The sequence below is a fragment of the Entelurus aequoreus genome, linkage group LG05 (genome assembly GCF_033978785.1).
Source record: "Entelurus aequoreus isolate RoL-2023_Sb linkage group LG05, RoL_Eaeq_v1.1, whole genome shotgun sequence".
Lineage (NCBI taxonomy): Eukaryota > Metazoa > Chordata > Actinopteri > Syngnathiformes > Syngnathidae > Entelurus > Entelurus aequoreus.
In genome coordinates, this window is record NC_084735.1 from 23,249,935 (window position 1) to 23,276,419 (window position 26,485).

Sequence of the window (26,485 nt, forward strand, 5' to 3'; positions counted from 1 at the left end):
GTGGATGCTTTTTTAAAAAAAAAAAGGCTTAAAAACCCTTCTTTTTAAAAAAGCCTTTTTTTTAGATTTATGCGTGCTACTTCTGGCTATTAGGCTGTTCTAGTTTTTATTTTATTTTATTTTATTATCTTTTTATTTTTTTTAATACACTGTAGCACTTTGAGGTTGTTTGCTCAATGTAAAGTGTTTTTTACAAATAAAATATATTATTATTATTATTATACGTACTGTGAGAAATTGCATACATTTTAAACTTCAATATTATCCAAGATGAGGTGGCGACTTGTCCAGGGTGTACCCCGCCTTCTGCCCTAATGCAGCTGAGATAGGCTCCAGCACCCCCCGCGACCCCAAAAGGGACAAGCAGTAGAAAATGGATGGATGGATGGATGCAACAAATACATTATCATATTTTCCACACATTTTTGTTGTTGAAATGAATACTTATTCATGAAATTGTACACAATTATGGTGGGGTTTTTTTGTGTTTTTTTTTTTACAGCATATTACTGTAAATTGAAAAAACTCTACCATTGTTTTTTTTATGGTAAAATTCTGGCAACTGAACTGCCAGGTTTTTTTTAACTGGTTGTTTTTACAGTGTTTTACTGTAAATGGAATAACAGTTCAACAGTTTTTTTCACAGTAAAAAAACTGGTAGCTAAGTTGCCTGAATAAGATAAAAAATGGTACTGTTTTCCCATTTTTATAAAAAAAAAAAACACCGTAAATTTTCCAGTAGAATTCTGCATGGCGACTAAGCTAAAAAAAAAACTGCAAGACTGCAAAGACAAGATACTTAAAAGTTCGAACTGGAAAACTTTGTTATTTTTTTGAAAATATTAGCTCATTTGGAATTTGATGCCTGCAACATGTTTCAAAAAAGCTGGCACAAGTGGCAAAAAAGACTGAGAAAGTTGAGGAATGCTCATCAAACACTTATTTGGATCATCCCACAGGTGAACAGGCTAATTGGGAACAGGTGGGTGCCATGAGTGTGTATAAAAGCAGCTTCCATGAAATGCTCAGTCATTCACAAACAAGGATGGGGCGAAGGTCACCACTTTGTGAACAAATCTGTGAGCAAATTGTCAAACAGTTTTAAAACAACAATTCTCAACCAGCTATTGCAAGGAATTTAGGGATTTCACCATCTACGGTCCATAATATCATCAAAAGGTTCAGAGAATCTGGAGAAATCACTGCACGTAACTTTGAATGCCCATGACCTTCGATCCCTCAGGCGGTACTGCATCAAAAACCGACATCAGTGTGTAACGGATATCACCACATGGGCTCAAGGACACTTCAGAAAACCACTGTCAGTAACTACAGTTCGTCGCTACAGCTGTAAGTGCAAGTTAAAACTCTACTATGCAAATCCAAAGCCATTTATCAACAACACCCAGAAACGCCGCCGGCTTCACTGGGCCCGAACTCATGTAAGATGGTCTGATGCAAAGTGTAAAAGTGTTCTGTGGTCTGACGAGTCCACATTTCAAATTGTTTTTGGAAACTGTGGACGAGGAAAATAACCATCCGGACTGTTATAGGCGTGAAGTTCAAAACTTTTTTGCAATGTGTTGCTGCCATTAAATTCTAAGTTAATAATTATTTGCAAAAAAAACAAACATGTTTCCCAGTTTGAACATTAAACATCTTGTCTTTGCAGTATATTAAATTGAATATAAGTTGAAAAGGATTTGAAAATCATTATATTCTGTTTTTATTTACAAATTACACAACTTGCCAACTTCACTGGTTTTGGGTTTTGTAAGTTAAAATCTACAGATTTTTTTTTACGAAGTGCATTAAAACTATAATGAGTGGGCAGCCATAACTGCAATGTGGCCCTCTATGAAAATAAGTTTGACATCGCTGATTTACATTATTTCAAATGAGCATCATTCTGATTTGAATACATGTTACAAACAGTGACACAGTGTAACCATTTTAAAACCAAAACCCCCAAAACACACTTATTGTTCAACAAATTACAAAAAAGAGTTTCATAGCGTTTAAAACGTTTGCACACCTTATATCCAAATTTTTGCTTCTTACCTGCGGTGGTTGGCTGTGTGAGATCAAGGCTCTCAGGTCAGCTATACTTCACTGTCAGCGCCGCCAAAGCCAAGTGAAGACCACGCACACACACATGCACACACAGACACACACAGACACAGACACTTCCCCTTTTATGTCATGTGTGTTAGCGGAGAACACATCCACACACACACAGTGTGTCACAGTGTCTCATCACCGTAAATAAATTTACATCTTTCCAGTACATGACCAACAACATTTCCCCTCAGCCGCAAAACCCAAAGATCTCAAGTTGTTGTTTTTTTTGAGCCGATACAACTAAAAAGTTGATAAATGTTGCCAATCAGCAGCTGTAAGTCAAGCGCAGACCTCCACCAAGGATCAAAGATGTTGTATTAAAATATACTAATTAATTTTGCCCTTGTTCAAGCAGTATACCTTCTAAGTGTTTCCGTAAGAATTGTATTCACGGATGTGCTTAACTAAGAAATGTTCTCTTGCGCAATTCAACATGAGTGGCTTATTCAGGCAAAGAAAAAAAGTTCAAGTTCAAGTTCAAGTTGAGATGCTCACACAAAAATACATAGATACAACTAGACAAAGTCAAGAACAGGACTGCTAAGCTTAAAGAATAAATACATCAAAAAAAGTACAATCACAGTACTCTCAGGGAACAAAAATGTGTTTTAAAACCCGATCTACAAGTCATTATAGTGTGGTGAGAGTACATAACTGAATACAAAGTAACGGAAAATGAGGTACATTAAAGATTTGCCTGTCACGGCGCGGGCTCGAACCCGCTTTTCCCCGGCAGCTGGGTCTGCAGGCACCATCTGCTGGCAGCGCGCCCAGACATGCCCCTGCTCACGCTGAGCGCAGCACGCCCACGCAGCGACAAGGCTGCAGACAATCGCGGATCAACGCACCTGGACTTAATGAGAGGGCGCGACATAAAGACCAGCGGACCAGAGGAACCTTTGCCAGAACGTCGCTCATCTTCCCAGTAAGCATCACGTCTGGCATTCCCTCCCTTGTGCTTTGCTCGCCTTCTCTGTGCTCTTCCGTGTTTCCCTCGTTCATGTCCATTGTGTCTCCCTTGTGTCTTCCCCGTCATCCGTGATCGTATTTTGCCTCTCGACATCCATCCAGATCTCTGACTGCCTTCCTCGATCCTCGACCCCTGCTCGGACACGGACTACGCTGCTTCTCTCTTACCCTCGACTGCTTGCCTGTTTACGGACTGCCTCTTCGCCTTTCCCCCATGACTCGACGAAAGATTCATCTAACACTCCCAGACAACAACCTCTGTTAACACTTCAACTATTAATTCTACACATCGTCTACACCCATTCACTTAGAGGTCTACTGAAACCCACTACTACCGACCACGCAGTCTGATAGTTTAAATATCAATGATGAAATCTTAACATTGCAACACATGCCAATACGGCCGGGTTGACTTATAAAGTGCAATTTTAAATTTCCCGCTAAACTTCCGGTTGAAAACGTCTATGTATGATGACGTATGCGCGTGACGTCAATCGTTGAAACGGATGTATTCGGACCCCATTGAATCCAATACAAAAAGCTCTGTTTTCATCTCAAAATTCCACAGTATTCTGGACATCTGTGTTGGTGAATCTTTTGCAATTTGTTTAATGAACAATGAAGACTGCAAAGAAGAAAGTTGTAGGTGGGATCGGTGTATTAGCGGCGGACTACAGCAACACAACCAGGAGGACTTTGAGATGGATAGCAGACGCGCTAGCCGCCGACCTCACCTTGACTTCCTCCATCTCCGGGCGGCCGACCGCATCTATGATCGGGTGAAGTCTTTCGTCGCTCCGTCAATTGCTGGAAAGCAGGTGAGCACGGGTGTTGATGAGCAGATGAGGACTGGCTGGCGTAGGTGGATAGCTAATGTTTGTAGCATAGCTCTGTGAGGTCCCGTATCTAAGTTAGCTTCAATGGCGTCGTTAGCTACAGCATTGTTAAGCTTCGCCAGGCTGGAAAGCATTAACCGTGTAGTTACATGTCCATGGTTTAATAGTATTGTTGATTTTCTGTCTATCCTTCCAGTCATTGGTTTATTTCTTTTGTTTCTATCTGCAGTTAAGCCAGATGCTATCACGTTAGCTCCGTAGCTAAAGAGCTTCGCCGATGTATTGTTGTGGAGATAAAAGTCACTGTGAATGTCCATTTCGCGTTCTCGACTCTCATTTTCAAGAGGATATAGTATCCGAGGTGGTTTAAAATACAAATCCGTGATCCACAATAGAAAAAGGAGAAAGTGTAGAATCCAATGAACCCTTGTACCTAAGTTACGGTCAGAACGAAAAAAGATACGTCCTGCACTTCACTCTAGTCCTTCACTCTTACGTTCCTCATCCACAAATCTTTCATCCTCGCTCAAATTAATCGGGTAATCGTCACTTTCTCGGTCCGAATCGCTCTCGCTGCATTGTAAACAATGGGGAAATGTGAGGAGCCTTTCAACCTGTGACGTCACGCTACTTCCGGTACAGGCAAGGCTTTTTTTTATCAGCGACCAAAAGTTGCGAACTTTATCGTCAATGTTTTCTACTAAATCCTTTCAGCAAAAATATGGCACTATCGCGAAATGATCAAGTATGACACATAGAATGGATGTGCTATCCCCGTTTAAATAAAAACAATTCATTTCAGTAGGCCTTTAGAGTAGCATACACACGCCACATACTCATCAAAGGTTTCAATAAACCTTGTAAACCGCAGTTCTGCCTTGGTTGTCGCCTCCTTCCCTTCTCAGTACACAACATTGCCACAAAGAACCACCAGGCCAGACCAACTTTATCTAAAAGATGCAGCCGCAGGTGTACAAAAGACTACAAAGGTCTATCATAGGCGTGTGTTCTCAGGTGACCTGGTGCTAAGTGTACATCCTATAGTTCGAACATGGTTTGTTGGACGGACAAAGTGTGGGTAGCACAGAAGTCCGATGGCATAACTCTACACAGGTTCAGATCAGGGAGGCCGTTCCCCCCCAATCACAGCCCTCCCCTTGTTGTTGTTGGCAACATGGGTGTTTTCCAGTGGCGTGCGGTGAGGTTAATGTCTGGTGAGGCACGACTGCATCAACAAAACAATAACAGTGAAATACTTTTTCATAACATGGTCACTACTGCCTAGTTTCTCTTGTTATATTCTTATTTTACAGTTAAATTTTTATTCTCATCGTTGCTTTTTATTTTTATTCTATTGTAATATGTTTCTATTTTGTCTCCATTTATACCCCCATTATTTACTTTTTACTTTTTACAATTTTGTACACTGCTGCTGGAATTAAAATTTTCCTGAGGGAAGTCTCCTGAAGGAATCAATAAAGTACTATCTATCTATCTATCTATCATCATAGTCAGATTTACAAACATGGAGGGTTTGGGTGTGGGCTTTGGTTGGTGTGGCCGCGGCGCTCCTGTCGGGCGGTGCATTCTGCGGCGGAGGTGCTTGGCACCAGGAGGCGGGGTTATGATACGAGCCTCCAGTTTTATGATTGCTCAGCACAAGAAATACGTTACACACATACAGTTGTTGACAAAATACACTGTACATTATATACCTCAGCTAACTAAACTATGGAAATGTATAATATAATTCATATAGCAATACAGTCTCAATGCACCGCAGGCCAGCAGATAGCCGAGTCATTGCGCACAATCCATGTTGAGGCACAACGCAGTGACGTGCCTCAACTGGCTGCTGATCACCGCACCGTCTCTTCTCAGTATTTGAACGGCAAATGTGAAAATAAAAATAAAAATAATCTAAAACTGGTGAAGTTAAATGGAAAATAACTTTAGTATTATCACTGGATACATATAACAATTTAATTAATTTTTTTTTCTTTATACTTTTTTTTTCTTTCCATGATGGCAGGTGAGGCCGTGCCTCCCCTGCCTCTAGTGACGGCACGCCACTGGTGTTTTCAGTCTACCAGTAGAATCCCTAGGGCTCGAATTTAACCACGGCAACCGCTCTCGTCATTTGCCGTAATGCCCTAAAAAATTGACCAGCATCTGCGGCAAGACCATGCCGTGACCGCTCTTGACTTTTTACCTGTTAATGGACTAGGGATGTAACAATAAACAGTATAATGATAATTTGCGATAAAAACATTTTTATTACCGAAAAACCGTCATTTATTAATGCACTTTAGGCAACGTGAAGTCAGGCACATGCACACTAGTGTCATTTGGCTTGATAATCATGGCGGACTACACGGACTTTGCTGAGGAGATTTCCCCTCGAAATAAAGGGAGGCAAACGCTTGATTAACGTCATTTTCCCTTTCTTACCGCCGTGCGTTTAAGAGCGCACAGATGGAGACAGGTGTGGACAATATTGGAGACAGACGCACTAAAAGTATACAGCGAAGGAGAAAAACTATTTTATGTTGCTTTTTCTTTCTCAGTTCAGCGTCGATCAGCTGCTGTGACTGAGAGTTAATGAGGTGAGGAAACATGCAGCAGGTGTTGTGTTGTGAACTTTGTCAGAACTTGTTTAGAAAGTATTTAGTTTGTTTACTGGGATGTTCACTCCTCCTTTATTTAACTGCAAACGGTATTAGTGTTAAAAAAAACATCAATACTAGCTCAAATGTTTTGTCATCTCATCGAATTGAACGCTGGCTGTGAATATTGTGTAGTCGATGTGAGAGGTGTCACTCTTTTTTTTTTTGTTGGCCAAACTGTTGTACTGAACTATAAGGAGGCGTTGGAGAAGAACAAAGCTTGTTTATTAGACTTCATCTTCATTAGCCAAACTGCTTTGTGTTTTATTTTGATATCAAAAGGTAAACACCATGTTTTTTTTACATTGCTTGTGTTTTTTTTCATGTTACAAAGGTATTACTTTAAAAAACATTCATGTGAAAGCATTTTGTTAATGTTTTATTATGTACAGTTAATTCCTATATGACATGTTTCTGCTCAAACTCTTAATGGATCCGTCCCGATAGAACATCTACATGTACAGTCGCGATCAAAAGTTTACATACACTTGTAAAGAACATAATGTCATGGCTGTCTTGAGTTTCCAATACTTTACAAGTTTATGTAAACTTTTGATCATGACTGTACATATAAATGTACATAACTTTTAAAGAAAAAAAATAATATAAAAAATAACTCCCTCTATCAAAATGTAAAAATAGAAATAAAGGCATCATGTAATGACAAAAAGCTGACAAGCTGATATTATTAAAGAATGACAAAAAATGTTTTTGTCTTTAGATATATGGATAATGTTTATCCAAAGCCTTTTTATTAGACATTACACATGACATGATGGTATTACGTTCACACCCCAACACTGCTTTACCTAACAACCAGTAATCATGATTTCAATATTGATAACAATAATCTTAATTATTACTTTGGCCACAATTGGCAGCCCCAGATCTTATACATGAACAATATTTTGATCTATATGGACATAAAGTCACACGCACATACACGCATGCATGCTTTGGAGCCCCTGCCTCGAAAAAAAATAATGTTTGCCTTGGTGCGCTAAAATATGAGCCCTCCTTTAAGGCAACACATTGAAAAACTGTTCAATGACAGATTAGAGAGTTTCATAAATAAAAATAGAATACTCGAAGAGAACCAATATGGATACAGAGCTAATGTTTCAACTTCAATGGCTTTAATTGAAATTACAGAAGAAATTACCAATGCAATAGATAGTAAAAAATGTGCGGCCGCAGTTTTTATGGATCTAACTAAAGCATTTGACACAATTAATCACAATATTTTATTTAAAAAACTAGAACGATATGGCATCAGAGGGTTAGTCTTAAAGTGGATAAGTAGTTATCTAACAAACAGGAAACAATACGTGAAGCTAGGCGAACACACATCTACAACGCTAAATATATCCTGTGGTGTACCTCAGGGATCAATACTAGGACCTAAATTATTCAATCTCTATATAAATGACATTTGTAAAGTTACAAAAGATTTAAAGTTAGTATTATTTGCGGATGATACAACAGCGTTTTGCTCAGGAGAGAACACACAGGAGATAATACAAATAATAACAGAAGAAATTAAAAAATTAAAAAGATGGTTTGACAAAAATAGATTATCTTTGAATCTCAGTAAAACTAAAATAATGCTATTTGGTAACAGTAGAAGAGAAAGTCAAACACAAATACAAATAGATGGAGTAGATATTGAAAGAGTAAATGAAACTAAATGTCTAGGTATAATGATTGATGATAAATTGAACTGGAAATCTCATGTAAAAAATATACAACATAAAGTAGCGAGAAACACATCAATAATGAATAAAGCAAAACATGTTCTAGACAAAAAATCACTCCATATTCTCTACTGCTCGCTATTGTTACCATATCTGAGTTACTGTGTAGAAATTTGGGGAAAAACTGCAAAAGTACACTTCATTCATTAACGGTGTTACAAAAAAGATCAGTTAGAATAATACATAATGTTGGATATAAAGAACATACAAACCCTTTATTTATTGAATCAAAAATACTGAAATTCCATGACATAGTGAATTTGCAAACAGCTAAAATTATGCACAAAGCAAACTATAACCTGCTACCCAAGAATATACAACAATTCTTTCAAAAAAAGAGGAGAAATATAATCTTAGAGAAAAACGTAATTTAAAACATTTGTATGCACGTACAACACTTAAGACCTTCAGTATATCAGTATGTGGAATTCAATTATGGAATGGATTAAGCAAAGCAATCAAACAATGTACTAATATGATCCACTTCAAGAAACTCTTCAAACTTAAAGTGTTTACAAAGTACAAAGAAGAAGAACCATGATAAACATTCTCAATTTATTTCATCCATCTATTCATTCATTCTCAAAGTAATCTTACTTATCTCATCATATGAAATATGACTTACTTCACCAATTATTATTAAATTACTATTATTTATTTATTTATTTTTATTGTGATTACTTATGGAGTTTATTGTGAATAAATTGTGAACAGGAAGTGAACAAAAAGTTTTAGCAACTGTTATGTAAAGAAAAGGGGTAGGATTAAATAAGCTCTGCTTCTTCCTACTCCTTTTCGAACATGTTGAAAAGAGAAACTGGAAATTGTGATGTATCATGTTGTATGCTTGCATGTTCCAAATAAACTCAAACTCTAACTCAAACACTTGCCTTGACCTTAAAAAGTTAAAATTTGAGGCCTGTGGATGCATTTTATATGGGTGAGCAATAGGGATGTACTTCGTCAAGATTTTATCTGTACAATACCCTTTTGGATATCGGTATTTATCGATACTCATATTGGTACTATATGTTATTTGTGGAATTAAAGATGTGAAAAATGCATTTTAATTAGCACAAATCAAACCCTAACCCTAACCATAATGTACTGTGACATCTCAGATAAGTCTTTTATCAACACCTGTTTATTTTAAAGTCTTAAAGAACTGTGCAGTGTAAAGTGAAATGCAGTTATGTTATCTTTTTATAAAGAGCACGCAAATCCATCACTGTGTTTCTATTCATTACAATTACACTCAGCTGGGAAAAATATTTATATATGGCATGCATGTATAAATATATGGGCAACACTTAGATCAGACCTGGGCAAATTAAGGCCCGGGGGCCACATGCGGCCCGTTAAGCTTTTCAATCTGGCCCGCCGGACATTCCCAAATAATTTTTTTAGATCTTTAAGATGGAAACTGTAGCTGCCATTATGATGTGCAGTCATGTTTTCCTCCTCTCTGAGCTGCCACCTTACCGTGGTAGAGGAGTTTGCGTGTCCCAATGATCCTAGGAGCTATGTTGTCCGGGGGATTTATGCCCCCTGGTAGGGTCTCCCAAGACAAACTGGTCCTAGGTGAGGGATCAGACAAAGAGCAGCTCGAAGACCTCAATGAAAAATAAAACCTATGGACCCAGATTTCCCTCGCCCGGACGCGGGTCACCGGGGCCCCCCTCTGGAGCCAGGCCCGGAGGTGGGGCACAATGGCGAGCGCCTGGTGGCCGGGCCTGTCCCACAGCCCGAAGAGGCAACGTGGGTTCCCCCTCCAATGGGCTCACCACCCATAGCAGGGGTCATAGAGGTCGGGTGCGATGTGAGCTGGGCGGCAGCCGAAGGCAGGGCACTTGGCGGTCCGATCCTCGGCTACAGAAGCTAGCTCTTGGGACGTGGAACGTCACCTCGCTGGGGGGGAAGGAGCCTGAGCTAGTGCGCGAGGTGGAGAAGTTCCGACTAGACATAGTCGGACTCACTTCGACGCACAGCAAGGGCTCTAGAACCAGTTCTCTCGAGAGGGGCTGGACTCTCTTTTACTCTGGCGTTGCCGGCAGTGAGAGGCGACGGGCTGGGGTGGCAATTCTTGTTGCCCCCCGGCTCAGAGCCTGCATGTTGGAGTTCAACCCGGTGGACGAGAGGGTAGCTTCCCTCCGCCTTCGGGTGGGGGAACGGGTCCTGACTGTGGTTTGCGCTTACGCGCCAAACCGCAGCTCAGAGTACCCACCCTTTTTGGATTCACTCGAGGGAGTACTTGAGAGTGCTCCCCCGGGTGATTCCCTCGTTCTACTGGGGGACTTCAACGCTCATGTTGGCAGCGACAGTGAAACCTGGAGAGGCGTGATTGGGAAGAATGGCTGCCCGGATTTGAACCCGAGCAGTGTTTTGTTATTGGACTTTTGTGCCCGTCACAGATTGTCCATAACAAACACCATGTTCAAACATAAGGGTGTCCATATGTGCACTTGGCACCAGGCCGCAGTTCCATGATCGACTTTGTAGTTGTGTCGTCGGATTTGCGGCCTCATGTTTTGGACACTCGGGTGAAGAGAGGGGCGGAGCTTTCTACCGATCACTACCTGGTGGTGAGTTGGCTGCGATGGTGGGGGAGGATGCCGGACAGACCTGGCAGGCCCAAACGCATTGTGAGGGTTTGCTGGGAACGTTTGGCAGAGTCTCCTGTCAGAGAGAGTTTCAATTCCCACCTCCGGAAGAACTTTGAACATGTCACGAGGGAGGTGCTGGACATTGAGTCTGAATGGACCATGTTCCGCACCTCTATTGTCGAGGCGGTTGATTGGAGCTGTGGCCGCAAGGTAGTTGGTGCCTGTCGTGGCGGTAATCCTAGAACACGTTGGTGGACACCGGCGGTGAGGGATGCCGTCAAGCTGAAGAAGGAGTCCTATCGGGTTCTTTTGGCTCATAGGACTCCTGAGGCAGCGGACAGGTACCGACAGGCCAAGCGGTGTGCGGCTTCGGCGGTCGCAGAGGCAAAAACTCGGACATGGGAGGAGTTCGGGGAAGCCATGTAAAACGACTTCCGGACGGCTTCGAAGCGATTCTGGACCACCATCCGCCGCCTCAGGAAGGGGAAGCAGTGCACTATCAACACTGTGTATGGTGAGGATGGTGTTCTGCTGACCTCGACTGCGGATGTTGTGGATCGGTGGAGGGAATACTTCGAAGACCTCCTCAATCCCACCAACACGTCTTCCTATGAGGAAGCAGTTCCTGGGGAATCTGTGGTGGGCTCTCCTATTTCTGGGGCTGAGGTTGCTGAGGTAGTTAAAAAGCTCCTCGGTGGCAAGGCCCCGGGGGTGGATGAGATCCGCCCGGAGTTCCTTAAGGCTCTGGATGCTCTGGGGCTGTCTTGGTTGACAAGACTCTGCAGCATCGCGTGGACATCGGGGGCGGTACCTCTGGATTGGCAGACCGGGGTGGTGGTTCCTCTCTTTAAGAAGGGGAACCGGAGGGTGTGTTCTAACTATCGTGAGATCACACTCCTCAGCCTTCCCGGTAAGGTCTATTCAGGTGTGCTGGAGAGGAGGCTACGCCGGATAGTCGAACCTCGGATTCAGGAGGAACAGTGTGGTTTTCGTCCTGGTCGTGGAACTGTGGACCAGCTCTATACTCTCGGCAGGGTCTTTGAGGGTGCATGGGAGTTTGCCCAACCAGTCTACATGTGTTTTGTGGACTTGGAGAAGGCATTCGACCGTGTCCCTCGGGAAGTCCTGTGGGGAGTGCTCAGAGAGTATGGGGTATCGGACTTTCTGATTGTGGCGGTCCGCTCCCTGTATGATCAGTGCCAGAGTTTGGTCCGCATTGCCGGCAGTAAGTCGGACACATTTCCAGTGAGAGTTGGACTCCGCCAAGGCTGTGTTGTATCTCAGAGAAGGGAAGGAGGTGACAACCAGGGCAGGACTGCGGTTTACAAGGTTTATTGGAAAAACCTTAGATGAATATGTGGCGTGTGTATGCTACTCAAAGTGAGTGAGTGTTGACTATGTGTAAAATTATAATGTAAATGTTACCAAGGGTTGTTGTCTGTAAATGTTGGTTGTATCTTTCGTCGTATCCAAGGGGGCTAAGGCGAAGAGGCAGTTCATGGACAGGCAAGTGGTCGTGGACAAGAGCAGGGCAGCGTGGTCTGGGTCCGAGCAGGGAGGTCGTGGATCGAGGTGGGCAGTTAGGAATCCGGATGGGTGTCGAGTGACAAGGCACGATCACGGAGGTCAGGAGAGTCACTGTGGAAATACAAAAGGGCATGAACCAGGGGGAAACACGGAGAAATAGAGCAAAACAAGGACGAGGAAATCACTGGGAAAAGGCATGCCAGACGTGATGCTTACTGGAAGGTTAGCGACGTTCTGGCAAAGGTTCCTTGGGTCCGCTGGTCTTTAGGCCGCTCCCCCTCGTCAAGTCCAGGTGTGCTGATCAGTGATTGCTTGCAGACTTGTTGCTGTGTGGGCGTGTTGTGCTCAGTGTGAGCAGAGGTGTGTTTGAGCATCCTGCCAGCAGAGGGGTTAGCAGAGGTGCCTGCAGCCCCAGCTGCAGTGGAAACCTGGGATCGACTCCGCGTCATGACAGGCTGCCCTTTGTCACCGATTCTGTTCATAACTTTTATGGACAGAATTTCTAGGCGCAGTCAAGGCGTTGAGGGGATCTGGATTAGGTCTCTGCTTTTTGCAGATGATGTGGTCCTGATGGCTTCATCTGGCCAGGATCTTCAGCTCTCGCTGGATCGGTTCGCAGCTGAGTGTGAAGCGACTGGGATGAAAATCAGCACCTCAAAGTCCGAATCCATGGTTCTCGCCCGGAAAAGGGTGGAGTGCCATCTCCGGGTTGCGGAGGAGACCCTGCCCCAAGTGGAGGAGTTCAAGTACCTCGGAGTCTTGTTCACAAGTGAGGGAAGAATGGATCGTGAGATCGACAGGCGGATCGGTGCGGCGTCTTCAGTAATGCGGACGCTGTATCGATCCGTTGTGGTGAAGAAGGAGCTGAGCCGGAAGGCAAAGCTCTCAATTTACAGGTCGATCTACGTTCCCATCCTCACCTATGGTCATGAGCTTTGGGTTATGACCGAAAGGACAAGATCACGGGTACAAGCGGCCGAAATGAGTTTCCTCCGCCGGGTGGCGGGGCTCTCCCTTAGAGATAGGGTGAGAAGCTCTGCCATCCGGGGGGAGCTCAAAGTAAAGCCGCTGCTCCTCCACATCGAGAGGAGCCAGATGAGGTGGTTCGGGCATCTGGTCAGGATGCCACCCGAACGCCTCCCTAGGGAGGTGTTTAGGGCACGTCCGACCGGTAGGAGGCCACGGGGAAGACCCAGGACACGTTGGGAAGACTATGTCTCCCGGCTGGCCTGGGAACGCCTCGGGATCCCCCGGGAGGAGCTGGACGAAGTGGCTGGGGAGAGGGAAGTCTGGGCTTCCCTGCTTAAGCTGCTGCCCCCGCGACCCGACCTCGGATAAGCGGAAGAAGATGGATGGATGGATGGATGGATGGATGGAGTCATGTTTTCTAATGACCGTAAGTCTTCAACTATACAAAGTATTTAAATGCTTGGAATCTGCGCTTATGATATACCAGTTACTATGGTCATCTAATTAGTTACTATGGTAATCTACGTCACAGCAGCTTAGATGAGGCACCAAGCAGTGAGGGTGGGAAGCGTTTCCACAAATTTTTACAACAAAGCTCTAAAGCAGTGGTTCTTAACCTGGGTTCGATCGAACCCTAGGGGTTCGGCGGAGGTCAAGACACACCCGACTCATCGTGTAAATAAAAACTTCTCCTTATCGGCGTATTACGGATACGGCAACAGCCGAATTCACACTGATTTGCAAGTTTATCATTTGTTGTGAGTTTATGCACTGTGTTGGTTTTGTTGTTTGAACAAGGTGATGTTCATGCACGGTTCATTTTGTGCACCAGTAAAAAAAACATGGTAACACTTTAGTATGGGGAACATTTTCACCATTAATTAGTTGTTTATTAACATGCAAATTAGTAACATATTGGCTCTTAACTAGTCATTATTAAGTACTTATTAATGTCTTATTCGGCATGGCCTTATTATAACCCTAACCCTCTAACCCTGGCCCTAACCCTAACCCTAACCAAATAACTCTAAATTAAGTCTTAGTTATTTAGAATATGTTCCCCATACTAAAGTGTTGCCAAAAACATATAACTTTGTTTTGAATTTGAAAAAAACCCAACATTTTATTTTTCACTAAAGAAGGATTCGGTGATTGCGCAAATGAAACTGGTGGGGTTTGGTACCTCCAACAAGGTTAAGAACCACTGCTCTAAAGCTTAGTGATATATCAGATATATCAGATTGTAGGTGGGTTTATTTTGTACCTTTCGCGTTCATATTTCACTGTTTGTTGCATTTTTGTTGCGTTTCACTTCATTATAAAATATGTCGATCGAAAGGGGGTGTGACATTCACATTTTGTCAATATTCTGTGTTTTATCCTTCATAGAAAAATTTTAAATGCCATTACGAATTTTAAGTCGGTCTGTCATAACGTTTTTAGCATTCGATCAGACATTATTGTGAGGTCTGGTATTAGTGTTCCCAAAAATAGATATACCGGCCCCCAGACACATTTTTTTCTCTAAATGTGGCCCCCGAGCATGGCCGGCCCGTGGTATAGGCCGTATAGGCAAATGCTAAGGGCGCCGTCCATCAGGGGGTGCCACGCCAGTGCCACAAATGTTGGACAAAAAAAAAAGAGAAAAAAAAAGTTGGTACTATTATTTCTAAATACAAAAAATAATCCTACGTTAATTAAAATGCAAAGTAAAGCCTATTTAATAGAAATATTATTTGTTACAACATTATGCCCCCCCCCCCTCCCCCCGCACGGTGTGGCCCCTCCCTTCCCGTATCATGACTCTTTTTGGACATCACCACATCAAAAAATCAACACAGGATGTCAAAACGGCCAAAACTGTCAGGTGCCCAGGGAAGAAAAAATAGAAAAGAAGAGGAGGAGAAACGAGAAAAAGACAGAGGTAGCAGGTAGGTAACGTTAGCCTACATGAAATTATTTGTCTGTTACAGAATGTGATAGTAACCTGGCTTTTTAGCATTAAGCTAATGTTACATGATTCGGCAATTGCTAATCAATAAATAGCTAGTTCTGTTTTAACGTTGGGTTAATATTGTGAAGGGGGCTAAATTGTTATGGAAAATAATAATGTAATGTTAGGTAATTACAGTACTCCCACCTTACATTCCTCAGGGACATTTGTATTAGATCTTTAGAGCAGGTGTTTTTGTTTACATTGTTATTGCCTTCTGGTTAGCTAATGTTTGCCCTGCAGGTAATAGTCACTTTTCCACCCCTTTATATATTAGGTATAGTTGTAAGCCTAGTTGTTAAAGTGCACATCATTAATGTTAATTAAGCAATATCACATGAGAGGGAATGCTGTTTTTTAATTTGAGCACTGCTGTGATTCGGTTAAAGATAATCATAACATAACATTCTCATATAATATGTTAATTTGCTTTCTTTAAGTAAAAAAAAAAAGGTCAAAGACAAAGCTATTCGGTTTCTTGTGAGTATATACACTTCACTGCCGATGTGGGGGGGCGCCACCTAAAATCTTGCCTAGGGCGCCAGATTGGTTAGGGCCAGGCCTGCCCCCGAGTTAAAATAATTGCCCAGGCCTGGCTTAGATAGTAGCAGCCGGCCTCCGTAGCCCCTACTCCCTCTTGTGAATTATTTGTAACTTGTTTATGTGTGATATGGCTATTGAGTTTTTTTTTCCTGGCCTCAGTCTGGACCCCCTCCCCGGGAGTCCAGCCTTGGACTGAATGAATTGGCAGATCAGCTGGCAATGCAGACGTTAACGCTAAAGCAGCTCAGAGAGGTACCTCTCGGTAAGAAAGAGGCAAAATCTTTAATTAAAGTAAATCTTTTTGAAAGGGTGCCAAGTATACTGGGGCATGAGTACAACAGAAGACACTTGCATGCAATACAGAACACAGTAGGAGCGGGAAGAACTGTAAGGGGGAACCCAAAATACGAGGGACTCTTATCACATATTCGATTCGGACACACCAGACTGAATAAGACATTGCGCATTTTCGCTAAACACCCAACAGGACTATGTGACAGCTGCATTGAGGTACAGTGGAGTCATTGGAACATGCAATCATTCACTGTGGTAAATGCAGTACACTAAGAAGAAAACTAAAAGAGGAAGTCAGAAGACATGGACAGAAGGAGTTTACTCTCAAAATGGGTACTCAGCAGCAACCAAAAATGTTTAGGGAAGTTTCTACAAGAGACAGGTTTATGCAATAGAATTTAGTATGGGACGGTATGTCAGTGAGGGAAGGAGAAGGAAGGGAAGTGTGGTTCACATTCCAATACTGTAGGTGGCGGTAATGCACCTACAGCGTTGCGTGCCCTGCCATAAAACAAAAAGCAAAAGCAGCAGCAGCATATCTAGTTCGGATGTTTTTGCAAATTATTTTCTATTCGTAATTCCTTTTCTTTAATTTATACTGACGTCACGTCCCGCACCCTCATTTCGAAGCAAATTTACAATACGTAAAGGAGGGAAAAAATCTGCTGTGTTAAAATTAACTCGAGGCTTTCAAAAGCGTCCAGTAGTCAGTCTCCTATTTTGTCCAAGAAAGTTCCCCCTCGTACTCTGCTGTGGTTCTTTCAAACACCACAATAATTTCCTCCAACAGTGGTCTGTTTTTTTTTTACCGCCGCTGATGTTCTTGTTGTACATTCCAGTCTTATGCAGATCTATAATCTTGTCCGTGAGGTCTTTTGATTGCGCTTTGGTCTTGCCGATGGTGGTGGAGAGGTTTGAATGAAATCAATTCTTTAGTTACCATAGTTGCCATGGGCACTGATTTATTGGACCTGCCAAACCTGCATGTGCTTTGCTTTAAGTTACTACAAAAGTATTTTAAACTTGTTGTGCACCAGTGATGAGAAGGTTTGTGGCTGCAATGCCAACAAATTACCTCAGTTTTATCTAAAGTTCCATCGCAGTGTGTTTTGAAGTCACTCATCTTAGCACCGCGTAACAAGAGGCGCCGACTTCCGGGTTTTCAGTTGAATATGCTACAAAGACAACATATTTGATGTTCAAACTGATAAACATTTTTTTTTGTGCAAATAATCATTAACTTTAGAATTTCATGCCAGCAACACGTGACAAAGAAGTTGGGAAAGGTGGCAATAAATACTGATAAAGTTAAAGAATGCTCATCAAACACTTATTCGGAACATCCCACAGGTGAACAGGCAAATTGGGAACAGGTGGGTGCCATGATTGAGTATAAAAGTAGATTCCATGAAATGCTCAGTCATTCACAAACAAGGATGGGGCGAGGGTCACCACTTTGTCAACAAATGCGTGAGCAAATTGTTGAAGAGTTTAAGAAAAAACTTTCTCAACCAGCTATTGCAAGGAATTTAGGGATTTCACCATCTACGGTCCGTAATATCATCAAAGGGTTTAGAGAATCTGGAGAAATCACTGCTCGTAAGCAGCTAAGCCTGTGACCTTCGATCCCTCAGGCTGTACTGCATCAACAAGCGACATCAGTGTGTAAAGGATATCACCACATGGGCTCAGGAACACTTCAGAAACCCACTGTCAGTAACTACAATTGGTCGCTACATCTGTAAGTGCAAGTTAAAACTCTCCTATGCAAGGCAAAAACCGTTTATCAACAACGCCCAGAAACGCCGTCGGCTTCGCTGGGCCTGAGCTCATCTAAGATGGACTGATACAAAGTGGAAAAGTGTTCTGTGGTCTGACGAGTCCACATTTAAAATTGTTTTTGGAAACTGTGGACGTTGTGTCCTCCGGACCAAAGAGGAAAAGAACCATCCGGATTGTTATAGGCGCAAAGTTGAAAAGCCAGCATCTGTGATGGTATGGGGGTGTATTAGTGCCCAAGACATGGGTAACTTACACATCTTTGAAGGCGACATTAATGCTGAAAGGTACATACAGGTTTTGGAGCAACATATGTTGCTATCCAAGCAACGTTACCATGGACGCCCCTGCTTATTTCAGCAAGACAATGCCAAGCCACGTGTTACATCAACGTGGCTTCATAGTAAAAGAGTGCGGGTACTAGACTGGCCTGCCTGTAGTCCAGACCTGTCTCCCATTGAAAATGTGTGGCGCATTATGAAGCTTAAATTACCACAACGGAGACCCCCCGGACTGTTGAACAACTTAAGCTGTACATCAAGCAAGAATGGGAAAGAATTCCACCTGAGAAGCTTAAAAAATGTGTCTCCTCAGTTCCCAAACGTTTACTGAGTGTTGTTAAAAGGAAAGGCCATGTAACACAGTGGTGAACATGCCCTTTCCCAACTACTTTGGCACGTGTTGCAGCCATGAAATTCTAAGTTAATTATTATTTGCAAAAAAAAAATAAGTTTATGAGTTTGAACATCAAATATCTTGTCTTTGTAGTGCATTCAATTGAATATGGGTTGAAAAGGATTTTCAAATCATTGTATTCCGTTTATATTTACATCTAACACAATTTCCCAACTCATATGGAAACGGGGTTTGTATATTGACAGATAGATAGTTGCGGTAGAGTCTTCAGGGCTGTACCTCAGTCACCGATAGGCAGGGAAGGGAGACAAATAACACTATAGTTATTTTCTCCAAATACAGGTTGTTTTCTTTATTTTCCCTGTTGTAGTATGGACCCGGAGTTTCAATCCAAATGTATCGACACTTTTGTCTTTCTCTGCGGGATTAAAAGTGGCAAAAATATTTTAGTTTTGTGCTGACATCATGAACTTGTTTTTGTTATCTCTTCTGGTTGTGCAAATGCAGAGCACAGCCCCTGGTAAGTCCTCTTATAGGTTTATAAACATTATACATAAATGCTCTTTGTGTCGTCACCTGTTTGACTTTTGTGAGTTTCTATTTATTAATTCTATTAAATCCTATCTTATTCAATCTCATTATTACTCAAACATGATTGTTTTAAACATATTTTATTTGTTCCTTTTTTTTGCATTCTCTCACTTTCTCATCTTTAATTTAACTGTGACTGAGGAATTGATACTGAAATATAGCAATATAATGACTGTAATATATAATTTGCTCAAATTTTCAATTGTATTAGTTTTAGTTCAAGGTTTATAATAAAAAAGCTGATACACAATATATAAAATATGTTTTATGTTTATAATATGGGACAAACGAACAAAAAAAATACTTTCGGAAACATTTATTTAACCGCCAATGGCGAAGATGTGTCTTAAATGTAAGATATTTATTGAGAAATGAAAATAGTAAAATAAAAAAAAGTGGTTATTAGACTTTGAGGTAGCTACACACTAGCACTTGGAACTATTCAACCTTCATTGCAGAAAAAAAATATATTTTCTAAATGTCCAAACTGTCAACAGGTGGCCAAAAAAAGTAATATTATTATTGTGTTGTGTTTTTCATAGAACACCATGTGAGTCTTGACTGATATCTAGCAGTGTTATATGTTCACTTTAAGACCCGACTGAAGACTGAATGACCTAAAATATTCACAGTGCAAGATTGTTGAACATGAAACAAAATAAAAAGTAATTTGGTTGTTTTTATTTTACTTACCATTTGTTTTGTTCTTCTTTCAGTGATTCACACGCTGAAGTATTTCCACACTGTGTCCTCTCAAGTTCCAAACTTCCCAGAGTTTTAGAGTGTTGGTTATGTTGATGAAGTTCAGATTTCTCACTATGACAGCAACAGCAGGAAAGTAGAAGCCAAACAGGACTGGATGAACAAAATCACAGCAGAGGAACCAAACTACTCGCAGATACAAAGAGAAAAGCTTGTTGTTTATGAGCATTTCTACAAAATCAGCATTGAAAATCTTAATAAGCGTTTCAACCAAACTGGAGGTTTGTTTATGTTGAATGTTCCACTGTTATGCGGGGGTGGGTGTGTTTCACTCTGCTTTACAAAACTTTGTGTGACTCAGATGTTCACATTGTCCAGAAGATGACCGGATGTGAATGGAATGATCAGACTGATGAAGTTAAAGGTTGGGATCAGGAAGGTTATGATGGAGAAGATTTCCTATCGTTAGACATGAAGACATGGACATATATTGCAGCAACACAACAAGCTTTCCCCTCCAAACTCAAGTGGGACCAGGACAAAATTCTACTAGACTACATGAAGTATTACTACACTGACTATTGTCCTTCTTACTTGAAGAAGTTTGTGAACTATGGGAAGGAGGTCCTAATGAGAACTGGTGGAAGCACACCATGTACTTTCACCTTTTATCTTGTTAGCACTCCTTCTACAGGAACATTACTAACATTACACTGTCTCTTTATACTATTTTCTCTTTCTCTCCATCCACACCTTCTCCCCACGTTGTCTTCTGTTCACACGTGACATCACTTCCTGTGCAGAGCTTCCAGAGGTGTTCCTCCTCCAGAAGACGGCGTCCTCTCCGGTCAGCTGCATGGTGACAGGTTTCTACCCCGACCCTGCCGACCTGTTTTGGAGGAAAGACGGCGAGCAGATCTTCGAGGACGTGGAGCACGGAGAGATACTCCCCAACCACGACGGAACCTTCCAGATGTCGGTGCACCTGAAAGTGGAGGTGACGGCCGACGTGGAGGGCAAGTACGAATGTGTGTTTCAGCTGTCTGGCGTCAAGGAGGACTTGGTCACCAAGCTGGAGAGAAGAAGCATCCTGAGCAACGCAAGCCATGAAGGTGAGAAATACACTTTTAGTTGGATTTACTTGGAGATGTTTCCCATCACAAGTCCACCTGTCACCATTACGGCGTGGCGCAGTTGGGAGAGTGGCCGTGCCAGCAACCTGAGGGTTCCTGGTTCAATCCCCACCTTCTACCAATCAAGTCACATCCGTTGTGTCCTTAAACAAGACATTGCACCCTTGTTCCTGATGGGCCATGGTTAGCACCTTGCATGGCGTCTCCCGCCATCAGTGTGTGAATGGGTGAATGTGGTAATAGTGTCAAAGGTAGAAAAGCGCTATACAAGTATAACCCATTGATCCATGTCACCATGACAGTGCTTGACGTCTGCATGCAAAGTAGTCATGAAGTCACTCCACGTGTGCTTTTTGCTCTCAACAGACAACTTCAGCGTCGCCCTCGCTGGGGCCCTCCTGGCGGCCCTCCTGGCGGCCCTCCTGGCGGCCCTCCTGGCGGCCATGGTCAGGCGTCACAGAAACAGACAAGGTGAGGGACAACAATGTCATCTGTCTTCTTCTTCTTTTTCTTCTCGGTGCACTCGGTTGAGGCTGTGAGTTGATGCTTTCATCCGGGCTGCAAAGGTGCGGCCATGTTTTAGTTGCCTTCCAGCCAAACACTCAAAGATCCACAGAGACAGAGCATACACTCTCACAAAGAAACACAGCGCGGCGTGAGGGAAAAGTCCATTTCACCTTGTTTCTCTTTCAACCGTCCATCCATCCACCTTCTTCTGCTTATCCGAAGTCAGGTCGCAGGGGCAGCAGCCTAAGCAGAGAAGGCCAGACTTTCCTCTCCCCAGCTACTTCATCCAGCTCTTCCCAAAGCGTTCCCAGGCCAGCTGGGAGACATAGTCTTTCCACCGTGTCCTGGGTCTTCCCCGTGGTCTCCTACCGGTCGAACACGCCCTAAACACTTACCCAGGGAGGCGTTCCGGGGGAATTCTGACCAATTGCCTGAACCACCTCATCTGGCTCCTATCGATGTGGAGGAGCAGTGTCTTTACTTTGAGCTTCTCCCAAATGACAGAGCTTCTCACCATATCTCTAAGGAAGAGCCCCACCATCCGACGGACGAAACTCATTTCGGTGGCTTGTACCCGTAATCTTGTCCTTTTGGTAATAACCCAAACCTCATGACCATAGGTGAGGATAGAGACGTAGATCGACCGGTCAATTGAGAGCTTTGCCTTCCGGCTTAGCTCCATTTTCACCACGACGGAACGACGCACGGTCCGCATCACTGCAGACGCTGCACCAAGACCCCAAGGTACTTGAACTCCTCCGTTTGGGGCAGGGTCTGCTCCCCAACCCGTAGATGATTTTCTTTGCTGATTTTCATCCTAGTCGCTTCACACTTAGCTGCGAGCTGATCCAGTGAGAGCTGGAGATCCTGGCCAGGTCAAGCCAGCAGGACTACATCATCCACAAAAAGCAGAGATCTAAACCTGCATCCACCAAACCGGATCCCTGTGCCTACAAATTCTGTCCATAAAAGTTGTAAATAGAACCGGTGACAAAGGGCGGCCCTGACGGAGTCCAACCCACACTGGAAACGTGTTAAACTTATTTCCAGCAATGCGGACCGCCACAATCAGGCGGCCCGATACCCCATACTCTCTGAGCACACTCTACAGGACTTCCCGAGGGACACGGTCAAATGCCTTCTCAAAGTCCACAAAGCACATGTAGACTGGTTGGGCAAACTCTCATGCACCCTCAAGGATTCTGCCGAGAGTAATCACCTCCACCACTTAAGGATTTACTCTGCCTCTGCTCATCATTCAGCACTGAAGGTACACACTCTGTCAATCAATATTCCCTCTAATTTTTCATGTGTGTGAGCAACCGCAAAAACTCCCTGAGCATTCAGTGGAGCCCATGTGAGCAACATCAGACGTGCACACTGTGGCTACACCAGCAGCACACCTGTCCCAAACTTGACTAAATAACAAGTTCAATCTCCATCCATCCATCCATTTTCTACCGCTTGTCCCTTTCGGGGTCGCTGGAGCCTATCTCAGCTGCATTCAGGCGGTAGGCGGTTTACACCCTGGACAAGTCCCCACCTCATCGCAGGGCCAACACAGATAGACAGACAACATTCTCTTATTATTATAATCAAATGACAGCAGTCATTTCCATTTCTAATATAAGTGTTTAGGCCCACTTACAATGACAATAACAAAAAATATTGTTTTTCATGAACTGTGTACTTGTATTGTTTGTCTGGGTGGAGGTCCTGCTTTGGAAATAGTTTGTACCCCTTTCAGACATTGCATTTAGTTCCCATTAAAGCATTCACATGTTGCACAATGAGATGTAAGCAGGGGATCATGTGTACATTCCTGCAACTTCCTGTTTGTAAAATATATATTTTTATTAGTATTTATTTAATATACTAACAGCATTTCATGATTCATATTTATAAATGAAGATTCCTAATAAATCACACTAGAATAAGCACACATTTGATTGGTAAATCATAGTGTAACGACCTGGAATGACACTTTATGTGTGGTGTTGGAGTTGTCCGACTTTTTGTGTGGCTGTAAACGCATCACTGGCTAAGTGCCATATGTGCATGTGTTGGCGCAAGTGAGAAAGAGCGAGCAGCTGCTGTTGATATAACAAAGTTGTGTACTGCAGAAAATGACCCGTTTTGCTAGATATAATTTTTTTTTACTAATGTTTTGGTGATGTATTTATGGCCGACAATAAAGAGTTTTGCTCAGTAAAGTGATGGATGGAATTCATGTCCTCAAAGCGTCTCGACAGACGTTACAATATTTGAACAATGATGACGAAAACTATTTTCTCTGTCGTGTCGAAAATTGTTATGCACTTATTTTTTTATTTGATTTTGTGCGTGGCATAGATTTGCCATGCGCAGAGGACGCTTGAGCAGTGCGCAATTGCACAGGCGCGCACATTGCTGTCAATTCTCTTATATACTCTTTCATTCTAGACTTCTAGAGTGTTTGTTTATCCCATCACTCTAAATGTATGGACTATAAAGTTCACAAACATGAAGAGGGATCCTAGTGGGCCAGGCCAATCTTTCCTTATCTCTAAACTAAAACTGGGGAAATGTGTAGAGTGTTCTGGGCTTCAGACATGATTTTGTGTCAGAATTCCTTGAGGAAAAAATGCATGGTTAGGCTTTGTGTATGTAGTGTGTGCCTTCCTTGCTTTACAACTATGTTGTTATTGTGCTGTTTGTTACTTATGTATGTTATTTTGCAGCTATTTAAAATAGTTTTGTCGATTTGTTCTGGCCAGAAACAAATTGGCCTTTGAAACATATCTTTGTCTTTGTGTGTTGTATGTAGACCACATTGCTTAGCAGAGTTCAGTGATGCAAATGCATGTCAAGTTGATCAAAAGATTGTATTATTCTCCAGTGCAATAACAGTACTGAAATGAAGGTTAAAAGGGCATTATTGGGAGCCTTAAAAAAAAGAAGAAAAAAAGAAGTAACTAAATAGTTACTTTTCACAGTAACACATTACTTTTTGGTGTAAGTAACTGAGTTACTTTTGAAATAAAGTAACTAGTAACTGTAACTAGTTACTGGTTTTCAGTAACTAACCCAACACTGTGTATATATATATATATATATATATATATATATATATATATATATATATATATATATATATATATATATATATATATATATATATATATAAATATTTAATATGCAGTGGGTACTTAGTATTCAGACCCCTTTAAATGTTTCACTCTTTGTTTCGTTGCAGCCATTTGCTAAAATCAAAGAAGTATTTTTTTTCTTATTAATGTACCCTCAGCACCTCATCTTGACAACAAAAACAGAAATGTAGAAATTTTTGCAAATTTATCAGAAAAGAAAAACGCTAATATATATCATGTGGTCAGAAGCATTCAGACCCTTTGCTCAGTATTGAGTAGAATCACCTTTTTGACTATAGTACAGCCATGAGTCTTGGGAATAATGCAACAAGTTTTTCACACCTGAATTTGGGAATCCTCTGCCATTCTTCCTTGCAGATCCTCTCCAGTTCTGTCAGGTTGGATGGTGGACATTGGTGGACAGACATTTTCAGGTCTCTCCACAAATGCTCAGATGGGCTTAGGTCAGGGCTCTGTCAAGAATGGCCACACAGTTGTTCCAAAGCCACTCCTTTGTTATTTTAGCTGTGTAACTTAGGGTCATTGTCTTGTTGGAAGGCGAACCTTAGGCTGAGTCTTAGGTCCTGAGCACTCTGGAGGAAGTTTTCTTCCAGGATATCTTTGTACTTGGCCGCATTCATCTTTCCTTCGTTCGTTCTGTACCAGCAGCTGAAAAACACCCCCACATCATGATGCTGCCCCCACCTCACTGTTGGGATTGTATTTAGCAGGTGATGAGCAGTGCCAGTTCTTACAATTAACATTAAAAAGTTCAATCTTGGTCTCATCAGACCAGAAAATCGTATTTCTCATAGTCTGGGAGTCCTTCATGTGTTTTTTTTTGGCAAACTATGCAGGCTTTCATATGAGGAGAGGCTCCCGTCGGGCCACTTTTCCACTTCACCATGGCTCTTCTCCCACGATTGCTCAGTTTGGCTGGACTAGCCAGGTCTAGGAAGATTTGTGTTCGTCCCAAACTTCTTCCATTTTATAATTATTAAAACAACTGTGCTCTTAGGATTCTTGAGTTCTGCAGAAATTCTTCTGTAACCTTGGCCAGATCTGTGCATCGCCACAATTCTGTCTCTGAGCTCCTCGCGCAGTTCCTTCGACCTCATGATTCTCATTTGTAAGGTCTTATATAGACAGGTGTGTGCCTTTCCTAATCAAGTCCAATCAGTTTAATTAAACGCAGCTGGACTCCAATGAAGGAGCAGAAACCATCTCAAGGAGGATCAGAAGAAATGGACAGCATGTGAGTTTTAAATATGGGTCTGAATACTTATGACCATGTGGTATTTCTGTTTTTCTACTCGTTGGTAGAGTGGCCGTGCCAGCAACTTGAGGGTTCCCGGTTCGATCCCCCGCTTCTGCCATCCTAGTCACTTCTGTTGTGTCCTTGGGCAAGACACTTTACCCACCTGCTCCCAGCTTAAAGGAGCAGATAATGGGTTTTACTATGTAAAGCGCTTAGAGTGCTATTTTCATATAATTCACTTCACTTATTTTTTAAATTAATTTGCAAAATGTTTTACATTTGTTTTTTTCTGTCAAGATGAGGTACTGAGTGTACTTTAATGAGAAATAAAATGAACATTTTTGATTTTAGAAAATAGCTGCAATGAAACAGAGTAAAAAATGTAAAGGGGTGTGAATGAAGACACTGAAACATGGTGGATCGTTAAAATGTTAAGAATTGGAGTCCTTGAATTCTTACAATGCAATAAAATGCAA

General features: G+C 42.2%; 1 protein-coding gene and 1 pseudogene across 3 annotated transcripts in view; one reads left to right on the forward strand and one right to left on the reverse strand.

Annotated features, from left to right (window-relative positions):
* LOC133650328 (C3a anaphylatoxin chemotactic receptor-like) overlaps positions 1 to 25,854 on the reverse strand; it is a 46,770-nt gene extending 20,916 nt beyond the window's left edge. Inside the window, exon 1 of one of the 3 annotated variants that reach the window (XM_062047453.1) lies at positions 25,094 to 25,854. The gene's annotated coding sequence lies outside the window, so the exon portion shown is untranslated. Of the gene's footprint in view, positions 1 to 2,061; positions 2,108 to 19,974; positions 20,097 to 25,093 lie in introns of those variants that run through there. The other 2 variants (XM_062047451.1, XM_062047454.1) reach the window with 2 other exon arrangements.
* On the forward strand, positions 19,964 to 24,073 carry LOC133649927 (major histocompatibility complex class I-related gene protein-like; annotated as a pseudogene).
* Positions 25,855 to 26,485: the final 631 nt, after the last annotated feature.